The following is an 11213-nucleotide window of genomic DNA, read 5'->3' as shown; positions in this document are numbered from 1 at the left end:
TGTTGCCTCTTGACATGCATACAGATTTCTCAGGAGGCAGGTCAGGTGGTCTGGTATTCCCATCTCTTGAAGAATTTTCCAGTTTGTAGTGACCCACACAGTCAAAGGCTTTGGCATAATCAATAAAGCAGAAGTAGATGTTTTATTTCTGGAACTCTCTTGCTTTTTCAATGATCCAGTGGATGTTGGCAATTTGATCTCTGGCTCCTCTGCCTTTTCTAAACCCAACTTGAACATCTAGAAGTTCACGGTACATATACTGTTAAAGCCTGGCTTGGAGAATTTTGAGCATTACTTTGCCAGCGTGTGAGATGAGTGCCATTGTGCTGTAGTTTGAACATTCTTTGGCATTGCCTTTCTTTGGGATTGAAATGGAAACTGACCTTTTCCAGTCCTGTGGCCACTGCTGAGTTTTCCAAATTTGTTGGCATACTGAATGCAGCACTTTCACAGCATCGTCTTCTAGGATTTGAAATAGCTCAACTGGAATTCCATCACCTCCACTATCTTTATTCATAGCGATGCTTTCTAAGGCCCACTTGACTTCACATTCCAAGATGTCTGGCTCTAGATGAGAGATCACACCATCGTGATTATCTGGGTCGTGAAGATCTTTTTTGTACCGTTCCTCTGTGTATTTTTGCCACCTCTTAATATCTTCTGCTTCTGTTAGGTCCATACCATTTCTCTCATTTACTGAGCCCATCTTTGCATGATATGTTCCCTTGGCATCTCTAATTATCTTGAAGGGATCTCCAGTCTTTCCTATTCTATTGGTTTCCTCTGTTTCTTTACATTGTTCACTGAGGAAGGCTTTCTTGTCTCTCCTTGCTATTCTTTGGAACTCTGCATTCAAATGGGTATATGTTTGCTTTTCTCCTTTGCCTTTAGCCTCTCTTCTTTTCTCAGCTATTTGTAAGGCCTCCTCAGACAACCATTTTGCCTTTTTGTATTTCTTTTTCTTAGGGATGTTCTTGATAACTGCCTCCTGTACAATGTCACAAACCTCTGTCCATAGTTCTTCAGGCACTCTGTCTATCAGATCTGATCCCTGAACCTATATGTCAGTTCCACTGTGTAATCATAAGGGATTTGATTCAGGTCATACTTGAATGGTCTAGTGGTTTTCCCTACTTTCTTCGATTTAAGTCTGAATTTTGCAATAAGGGGTTCATGATCTGAGCCACAGTCAGCTCCTGGTCTTGTTTCTGTTAGGTATGTATATGCTTATAATTGTCGTATCTTCTTACCACATTGAACCTTCACCAATATGTAACATTCTTTGTGCTTTGTGATTTTTTTAAACTTTAAAGTCTATTTTGTCTGACAATAATATAGCCTCTCCAGCTCTCCTTTGGTACGACTTAGATGAAACATCTTTTTCTATCTTTTTACACTCAACCTGTCTGTGTCTTTGTAGCTAAAGTAACTCTCGTGTGGACAGATGAACCATGTTTCTTTATTCAATATCCCAACCTCTGCCTTTTAAGAAAATTTAATCCGTTTACTTTTATTTTATTATTTATTTATTGGGCTGTGCCAGGTCTTAGTGGTGGCATACGGGATTTTTTTTTTTTTTAGTTGTAGCATGTGAACTGGTAGTTACAGCGTGTGGTTCCCTAGTTTCCTGACTAAGAATGATTTAGTTTTCTGACTAAGAATGGGACCTGGGCCCCCTGCGTTGGGAGTCTTAGCCACTAGACCAGGGAAGTCCCTAATCCATTTGCTTTTAAAACAATTATTCATATGTAAGAATTTCCTGCTACAATTTGCCTGTTTGTTTTCTGTGTATGTTTTGTTGCTCATTTTCTCCGTTACTGCCTGGTTTTGGTATTACTGACTTTTTGAAGTGTACCATTTTTGACTGCCCTTCTTTTTCGTCTTTCTTTTGTTTTCAAAAATTATTCTCTTAGTGGTTGTCTTGGGGGTTGCAATTAACACAGCAAGCTTAAAACAACTTAGTTTTAATAGTACTAACATTTTCAGTAGTATGAAAACATTTTGCTCTTATACATTCCTGTCACTACCCCTCTTTTTTGTTGATATGGAAATATATGTATTATTATTATTAAGTGAAAGCAATATACAAACAATTTGTGTATAAAAATATAGATACACCTGAATATATTTTAAAGACTGGATGCTAATACATTCAAACATTAACAGTGGATAGATATCTCTGTGATTTTCACTATTATTTTTTTCTTATACTAGATTTCCTTTTCTAAATATTCTACAATGAACATTTCTTTTGTGAAGAATTATAGTAATATATCTTACTAACTTTTAAAATTTTATGTATCCATTTATGGCTGTGCTGGGTCTTCATTACTGTCGGTGGGGTTTCTCTACTTGTAGGGAACTGTAGCTACTCTCTAGTTGACTTATCTTGGCTTGTCTTTGAGGAACCGTCTCTTGTTGTCAGGCATAGGCTCTGTGGCCTTCGGGATTCAGTAGCTGTGGCCAGGGGCTTAGGTGCCCTTCAGGCATTGGGATCTCTTTGGACCAGGGATTGAAACGGTGCTCCCTGCACTGAGTGCAGAGCCTTAGCCACTGGACCACCAGGGAAGTTTGATATATCTTATCAATTTTAAAATTATTTTATGTTGTTAAAGTATAATAAATAAAAATAGTAAAAAAAGAAAGGGCAATTTTATCGGCTGTCCCTGTCGCTCTTTCTAGCCTTACCTCTCTACTCAATTCTCCATCGTTCTCAATAAACAAGGGCTCAGCATCGCCACTATTCATTTTAGTATTTGCTAGTATTTCCCAGCCTCAGAGAAGCATACTAGGTAACGCGACCTAAAGATGAACACTTACATTCTCTAGGTGATTCGCATGCACACCAAAAATTGAGGTTCCTGGAAACAGGAAGTTTCTTTTGGCCATGTCCCACCTAGCTTGTGGGATCGTAGTTCCCTAACCAGAGATTGAACCTGTGGCCTTTGCAATGGAAGTTCAGGGTCCTAATGACGGGACTGCCGGGGAATTTCCAAGAGGGAGCTTTTTTAAAATCTCCCTTTGTCATTTATTTTTTCCCCTTTTATTTCATCCATTCATTCCCAGCTTGGGGGCATTTATTTGATTTACCTGGGTGCTCTCCTGGGGTACTATCCTTCCAGCCTAGTGGCCCTGCCTCCCGACGCCGACTATTGGTTGACTCCAATCAACACACCCCTGATTGGTGGCCGCAGACCGACCTCACTGTCCATCAAAGTTGGAGAGAAAGCTGCAGCGTGGCAGAATGGTGGCGGCTTTAGTCGGTGCCTGCGGACTCCATGAGACTGCGATGGTCGCTGATGCTTAAGGTGCTGGCAGAACAGCTGCGGCCTGGGTCTTGGCACGTGGGGGTTGTCGCTGGAGCCGGTGGTGCGGTGTGGATGCAGGTCACGTTGGCGGCTGTGAGGCATGGCCGCGCTGCCAGGTGGGGCCTTCATGGTGCACAGCCTGGAGAGCGGCCTCGTCTCAGGCGTGCCAGTCCGCTTTATATTGTTAGTATCACAGGCTGCATCTTCATACTTTGTGTTCCCTTTAAAATAGGTTTATGATGATTGTTTGGTGCATTTGCCTTTTAAATAATATATAAAAAAGGAGGAGTTATGAACCAAAATGCCCTTCCCTGTTTGCCGAGTGGTAAAGAATCAGCCGGCAATGCAGGAGCCATGGGTTCGATCCCTGGGTCAGGAAGATCCTCTGGAGAAGGAAATGACAACCCACTCCAGTATTCTTGGCTGGGAAATTCTGCAGACAGAGGAGCCTGGCGGGCTACAGTCCATGGTGTCCCGTGAAAAAAAGTCGGACATGACCTAGCTACTAAACAACAACAAATGAACCAAAATGATAACATTGGCTTCTACCTTTACCTAAGTAGTTACCTTTGCTGGTGTTTATCTCTTCTTATGGCTTCCAGTTACTATCTCATGTGCCTTCGTTCAGCTCCAAGAGCTTCCTTTAACATTTATGGCAGGGCTACTGGTAGTGAATTTTCTCAGCTGTTGTTTATCTGTGTTAGGGACCAAATGACAGGCTCTAGGACCTGAGTCATGTTTCCTTAACAGAACATTCCTTGACCAAATTAGGAAGACTTCCCGCACACACCAACCAGAAAGAGACAGGACATGCGCTCATCCTGCCTGGCTAATCATGTAACGCCAGCTACTCCTATAACTGAGACAAAGAACTGCCTGTATATAAGCCGCCATACTCCTTTGTTCGGGGCTCTTGTCGGATTCCACTGTGCTGGATGAGACTTGGGCCCTAGCGTGCTAGAAATAAACTCCCTTCTTGCCTTTGCATTACTGTGGTGGACTTGCTCTCTTGGTCGGTGTGGAGATACGGGCTCGGTGCATAACATTTGGGGGCTCATCCGGGATCTCTGTCCCACCGGGGAGGACAACTCTCCTGGTAGAAGGGAGTAACCTCGTTAGGAGATAAGAGCTCTGAGCACCGGTGCTAACGTTGCAGAAACCCAGATTAAGTCTGGGGCCCAGTATCGTATTGGGGAGGTATCTGGGTGTAGAGTGCAGAGGCAAGTCCAGCGTGAGGCCGAGTCCCCGGTAGCGTACCGGGAGGGCAGCTGGCACTGAGGACGTCCTGACGGTAAGACACTTGCAAGTAGAAAAGGGGTTTCTAGTGCTGTAAAGAGGACTGAAAGTAATATTGAGAGTTGGAATCTGTTTGTTGTGTCGTTTCTGTGTCTCTGTGTGCCGGCACTGTCCGTGTGAGTCTCGTTGTTGTTCGTGTTCTCTGTACCCATGGGGCAGACTACTTCTACTCCGCTATCTCTGATGACTGACCACTTCTCTGATTTCAAGTCTAGAGCTCAGAATCTTTCGCTACTGGTGAAGAAGAGCAAACTGGTGACTTTCTGTTCCACCGAGTGGCCCACCTTTGACGTCGGATGGCCACAAGAGGGAACCTTCAATCCCCAAATTATCCAGGCAGTTAGAGAGGGTGCTTACTCCTAGTCCTGCCGGGCACCCAGATCAGACTCCCTACATTCTGGTCTGGCAGGATCTAGTGAGAAACCCACCGGAATGGCTTAAACCATTTGTTCTCGCTCCTTCTAAACCTCCTAAACCTCCCCGTCCCTCTTCCCCAACTCCAACCTTGCCAAGCCCACAGGTGCTAGTCATGAAGGCTTCCAAAGAAAATGAAGGAAAAAAGGATGAGAATTGACTAAAGCCGGTCTTCCAGGAATCTTCTCTGTATCCTAATCTGATAGATCTGGAGACTGAATTGTTCCCATCCCCATATGCGGATCCACATCCGCCCTTGCTTCCACAGGTTCCACAGGTTTCATTGGGAGAAGCCAGGAGGAGAACCGAGCCTTCAGCTCCTCCCAGAGAAGGGGGCTCCGCCCAGGGAAGTCGGGGAAGAACAAGGGAAATGGCCAGCGTAGTGGAAGAAGAAGACCTAGAAGTCCCCTCCTCCACCATTCACGCGTTTCTGGTCCAGGCGGGGCCAGCCAGAGAGGGTGGAGAGCGGACATATCAGTATTGGCCCTTCTCCACTAGTGATTTGTACAATTGGAAAACCCAGACTCCCTCCTTCTCTGAAAAACCACAGGGTCTTATTGATCTTTTAGAGTCTATCCTTTTTACTCACAATCCCACTTGGGATGATTGTCAGCAACTGTTATAGGTGCTTTTCACTACAGAGGAGCGTGAGCGGATCCTGTCAGAAGCTCGGAAGAATGTGCCAGAGGTGGATGGGAGGCCCACAATACAGCCTAACCTCATTGAGGAGGGGTTCTCCCTGGTGCGACCCAACTGGGACTTCGAATGCGCTGAAGGTAGGGAGCATCTCCGAGTGTACCGCCAGACTCATGGCCGGCCTTAGAGTGGCCGCCAGGAAGCCAACTAATTTGGCCAAAATAAATTCAGTGAGGCAGGAGCCAAATGAGAGCCCAGCAGCCTTCCTTGAAAGGATAATGGAAGCTTTTAGACAGTATACCCCTATGGACCCACAGGCAGATGAGTCACGAGCGGCAGTTATGTTAGCATTTGTAAATCAAGCAGCCCCCGATATTAGAAGAAAGTTACAAAAGATAGAGAGGTTAAGTGAACAATCCTTGCAAGATCTAGTGAGGGCAGCCGAGAGAGGTTTTTTTTAAATTTTTTTTTAATTTTTCCGAGAGAGTTTTTAATCATAGAGAGACCCCAGAAGAGAGAGAGGACCACATTAGAAGAGAAGAAAGAATTTAGAGCTGAAGAAAACCGTAAAAATAAAAAAGAGCTGGCCCAGATATTTTTTGCTGGGGTTGAAAACAAAAACAGGTTCCAAAAAGGGGAAAAATTGGACTCAAAAACTGAAGGAAAAACGACAAGGCGTAAGCTTGAGGAAAACCAATGTGCGTTTTGTAAAGAGTTTGGACATTGGAAAGATAAATGCCCCAAGAAAAATCTAAAAGAGGGGCCCAAGAACCCCAAGAATGAGACTCCCTCTCCAGACAGTCATATCCTCTATGCGGGTGAGGATAGCGACTAGGGGGGTCAGGGCTCAAAGGCCCTCCCCGAGTCCTGGGTAACTATAAATGTGGAGAGGAAACTGGTTGGCTTCATGGTGGACACGGGAGCCCAATAGTCTTAAACCAAAAAGATGGGACCCATGTCTAAGAAAAGTAGCTGGGTGCAGAGAGCAACTGGGACTAAACGATATGGATGGACTACAAAACGGCATGTGAACTTGGGGGCCCACCAGGTAACCCATTCTTTTCTGGTGATACCTGAGTGTCCAGCGCCCTTGTTGGGAAGGGATTTACTGTCTAAAGTGAATGCCCAAATTCATTTCGACCACGGACAAGTGTCGGTTTTAGATGGGACCGGGCATCCTCTTCAGGTCCTGTCTCTGGCATTAAAAGATGAATACAGACTCTACTTGCCAGAGGCCTCAACGACAATAAGCCCCGAAGTACAACCATGGGTTCAAAGATACCCTCAGGCCTGGGCTGAAACAGCAGGAATGGGACTGGCCAAACAGAGGCCCCCTATCACTGTGGAACTGAAAGCCAGTGCTTCCCCGGTGAGGGTACGGCAGTATCCCATGAGTCAAGAGGCTCGATGAGGAATTACTCCTCATATACAACACCTCATAGACGCTGGGGTCCTGAAAAGGTGCCGGTCCCCATGGAACACTCCCCTGTTGCCTGTGAAAAAGTCTGGGGGAACTGATTTTAGACTGGTTCAAGATCTACGAGAAGTCAACAAATGGGTGAGTGATATTCATCCTACAGTTCCTAACCCTTATACATTGCTAAGCAACTTGCCTCCAAACTACATTGGGTATACTGTTTTAGATTTAAAAGATGCCTTTTTCAGTTTGCCTCTTGCCCCCGCAAGCCAAGAGATCTTTGCCTTCGAATGGCAGGAAGACGGTGGTCAGACCGCTGTGCAGCTGACATGGACTCGCTTACCACAGGGTTTCAAAAACTTGCCCATGTTATTTAATGAGGCCCTAGATGAAGACCTCCATGAGTATCGGGTTGAACACCCTACCATTGTTTTATTACAATATGTTGATGACCTTATGCTGGCAGCGGCTACAGAGAAAGAGTGCCAAGAGGCAACAGGTGACCTTCTCCAAACCTTGGGGACTTTAGGTTACAGGGCCAGTGCCAAAAAGGCCCAGATTGCCAAGCAAGAGGTTACATACCTCGGTTATAAGATAAAACAGGGCCAGAGGTGGCTAACACAGGCTATGAAAGAAACCATCCTCCAGATCCCTGAGCCGGCTAACCCTAGACAAGTGAGAGAATTTCTGGGAACTGTGGGATATTGCCGGTTATGGATCTTGGGGTTTGCAGAAAAGGCCAGGCCCCTGTATGAAGGGACCAAAGAAAACAAAGACTGGAAATGGACTGAGCCAATGAAAAAGGCCTTCCAAGAGCTCAGGCAAGCCTTGCTAGAAGCTCCGGCCCTTGCCCGCCCTGATCCATCTAAGCCTTTCCAATTATTTGTAGATGAAAAGCGGGGGATAAGAAAAGGGGTACTAACACAGAGATGGGGACCATGGAAGCGAACTGTAGCTTACCTTTCCAAGAGACTGGAGCCAGTGGCAGCCAGATGGCCACCTTGCCTCCGTATCATCGTGGCCACCGCGCTCTTAGTCCACGATGCTGATAAACTGACTTATGGACAGAGACTCTTGGTCTACACTCCTCATGCCATAGAGAGAGTTTTAAAGCAACCCCCAGGTAAATGGATTTCTAATGCCCGCTTGACGCACTACCAGGCCTTGCTACTTGACACCCCACGGATTCATTTCCAAATGCCCTGCACTCTAAATCCGGCCACTCTTTTGCCCAATCTGGAGGAAAATAGCCCCCTCCATGATTGTGATGAGATACTGGCTGGGGTAACAGCAATATGAAAGGACTTAACTGATACTCCACTGGATAACAGTGAGCTAAAATGGTTCACAGATGGCAGCAGTTATGTGAAAGATGGACAGAGACGGGCGGGAGCCGCAGTAGTAGATGACTCTGGACAGACGATATGGGCAGAGGCCCTTCCCCTAGATACCTCAGCACAAAAGGCAGAGTTAATTGCCCTGATTCAAGCATTAGAGAGAGCCAAAGGATAAAGAATAACTATTTTCACTGACAGTTGCTATGCTTTTGCCACGGTACACATCCAGGGCCCGATATATCGGGAATGGGGGTTTTTGACAGCTGAAGGAAAAGAAATTAAAAATTTGCCTGAAATCCGTAGACTTTTAGAGCCTGTACAGATGCCTTGGGCTGTGTCAGTAGTACACGTACCTGGACATCAGAAGGGTGACAGCCCCACGGCACGAGGGAATCGTGCTGCAGACCTGGCAGCTCGAAAAGTAGCTGATGATTTCATCACCCCTGTGTTGGCGATCGGACTTCCACCTCCAGGTATGGGAACTCTGCCCCCAACCCCTGAGTATTCATCCACAGACCTTGCTTGGATCCAAGAACACACCAACCTTCAAAAAGGTGAAGATGGATGGTACCGAGACTCAGACGGCTACTTGATACTCCCTGCTTAGTTGGGATGGCAACTATGTGAGCATTTACACTTGTCTACTCATCTGGGAGAAAAGAACACTCTGATGCTCTTTCAAACTGCGTGCCTGTGATTTCCCTGGCACCAGACAACTGTAAAGAACATAGCGCATGCTTGTAAGGCATGTCAACAGATGAGGCCAGGAAAAGGACAACATGCAGGACTGAGGTATCGGGGAGAAGGACCAGGGAAACACTGGGAAATAGATTTCACCGAGGTAAGGCCAGACAAGTATGGTTACCGGTACTTGTTATTGTTGGTGGATACCTTCTCAGGGTGGGTGGAGGCTTTTCCTACAAAGGGAGAAACTGTGATGATAGTGGTGAAAAAGATTTTAGAGGAAATAGTTCCCAGGTTTGGCCTGCCGGTGACCATCGGCTCTGATAATGGACCTGCTCTTGTGAGTCAAATAGTTCAGAGCCTTGCCCTATCCCTGGGGACTAAATGGAAGTTACATTGTGAATACAGTCCACAGAGCTCAGGGCAAGTAGAAAGAATGAATCGGACCCTAAAAGAAACTTTAACTAAATTGGCTATAGAGACTGGCGGGGACTGGGTGACCCTCCTTTCCTTTGCCCTCTTCCGTGCGCATAATACTCCTTATCAACTTAATCTGACCCCATTTGAAATTCTGTATGGGAGACCTCCACCTGTATGTCCAATATTTGAAGGGGAGAAACTACCACCTCCCACGTTGGGACAGTTCCAAGAGGCATTGATGGCCTTAAGCAAGGTGCACTCTCGTGTCTGAAAACTGCTCCGGGAAATACATGTGGGTCAAAATAAGGGAACTATTCCCTCACATGACATTGGCCCAGGAGATTGGGTATGGGTCAAAAGGCACCAAACCAAGGCACTAGAACCCAAATGGAAGGATCCTTATGTTGTTCTTCTTACCACCCCAACTGCCCTAAAGGTCGACGGTATCGGGCCTTGGGTGCATTGCAACCACGTATGCCCAGCTACTTCAGCAGAGCAGGAAGACGCTAAAAAAGAATGGGAAGCATCTCTGCACCCATCCACTCCCCTGAGGCTGAAGCTCCGGGGTCGTCGACAGGACGAAGACAACTCGTTTGGACCATCTTATGGATGACCATGTTACTCTGCTCCGAAGCTGCCAGCGTGAACCCGCACCAACCCGTCAGAATCACCTGGAAACTGCAAAATGGACTAACATGTGAGATGCTTAACTCCACCACCACAATACATCCACCAAATACTTGGCGGCCAGACTTATACTTTGACCTTAAGCCGGTGGTGAATGTACCCTGGAAGAGGGGCAAACTCCAGAATCATGCATTCTGGGCATGTCCAGGTGCGCCCAGGCATAACTGGAAGATCTGTGAGGGGATACAGGACTCTTATTGTAAATCTTGGGACTTCGTAACTTCCAATGATGGGTCGGAGACTCCAGGGTATAGACGGTGGGATGTAGGAAATTGGGACTTGCTTAACTTCTCATTTATAGGACCCGTATCTCCATACTCCGATTGGGAAAAAGAACGCATAAATACAGTACAGCTGTTTGTGCTTCAGCAACAATATCAAACTGTGTCTCAGGACCGAGAGAAAGATTCCTCTATATGATCTAAGGACAGGGGGGGATGTTAGGGACCAAACGACAGGCTCTAGGACCTGAGTCATGTTTCCTTAACAGAACATTCCTTGACCAAATTAGGAAGACTTCCCGCACACACCAACCAGAAAGAGACAGGACATGCGCTCATTCTGCCTGGCTAATCATGTAACGCCAGCTACTCCTGTAACTGAGACAAAGAACTGCCTGTATATAAGCCGCCATACTCCTTTGTTCGGGGCTCTTGTCGGATTCCACTGTGCTGGATGAGACTTGGGCCCTAGCGCGCTAGAAATAAACTCCCTTCTTGCCTTTGCATTACTGTGGTGGACTTGCTCTCTCGGTCAGTGTGGAGATATGGGCTCTGTGCATAACAATCTGGAAATATCTTAATTTCTCTTTTCTTTCTGAAGGATGTTAGGTAAAGACCAGGACACCGAAAAGAGTGTCTAACAGGCTTTAATGGGAAGCACTCCCGGGCGGGGTTCGCGCCCGGACCGTGTTGGGGGTGGTTTTTATACATTTGTTGTGAGGGATGGTCAGGCTAGATGGACAGGGGTTCGGATAGGTCGCCAGGCCGAGGCGTCGCAGGCTGACAGGTCCTT

The 11213-nt window shown here is 46.3% G+C and overlaps 1 long non-coding RNA gene across 1 annotated transcript; it reads left to right on the top strand.

Moving 5' to 3' along the window:
• Nucleotides 1-3512: 3512 nt before the first annotated feature.
• LOC132659870 (uncharacterized) lies at nucleotides 3513-10926 on the top strand. The gene is made up of 2 exons (XR_009600821.1): nucleotides 3513-5794; nucleotides 9949-10926. It is a non-coding gene; the product is annotated as an uncharacterized LOC132659870 (long non-coding RNA).
• The last annotated feature ends 287 nt before the right edge of the window (nucleotides 10927-11213 follow it).

Source organism: Ovis aries, chromosome 5 (assembly GCF_016772045.2).
Source record: "Ovis aries strain OAR_USU_Benz2616 breed Rambouillet chromosome 5, ARS-UI_Ramb_v3.0, whole genome shotgun sequence".
Classification (NCBI taxonomy): Eukaryota; Metazoa; Chordata; class Mammalia; order Artiodactyla; family Bovidae; genus Ovis; species Ovis aries.
The sequence above is the reverse complement of the archived record's forward strand: the minus strand, read 5'-3'. Positions and strand labels throughout refer to the sequence as shown.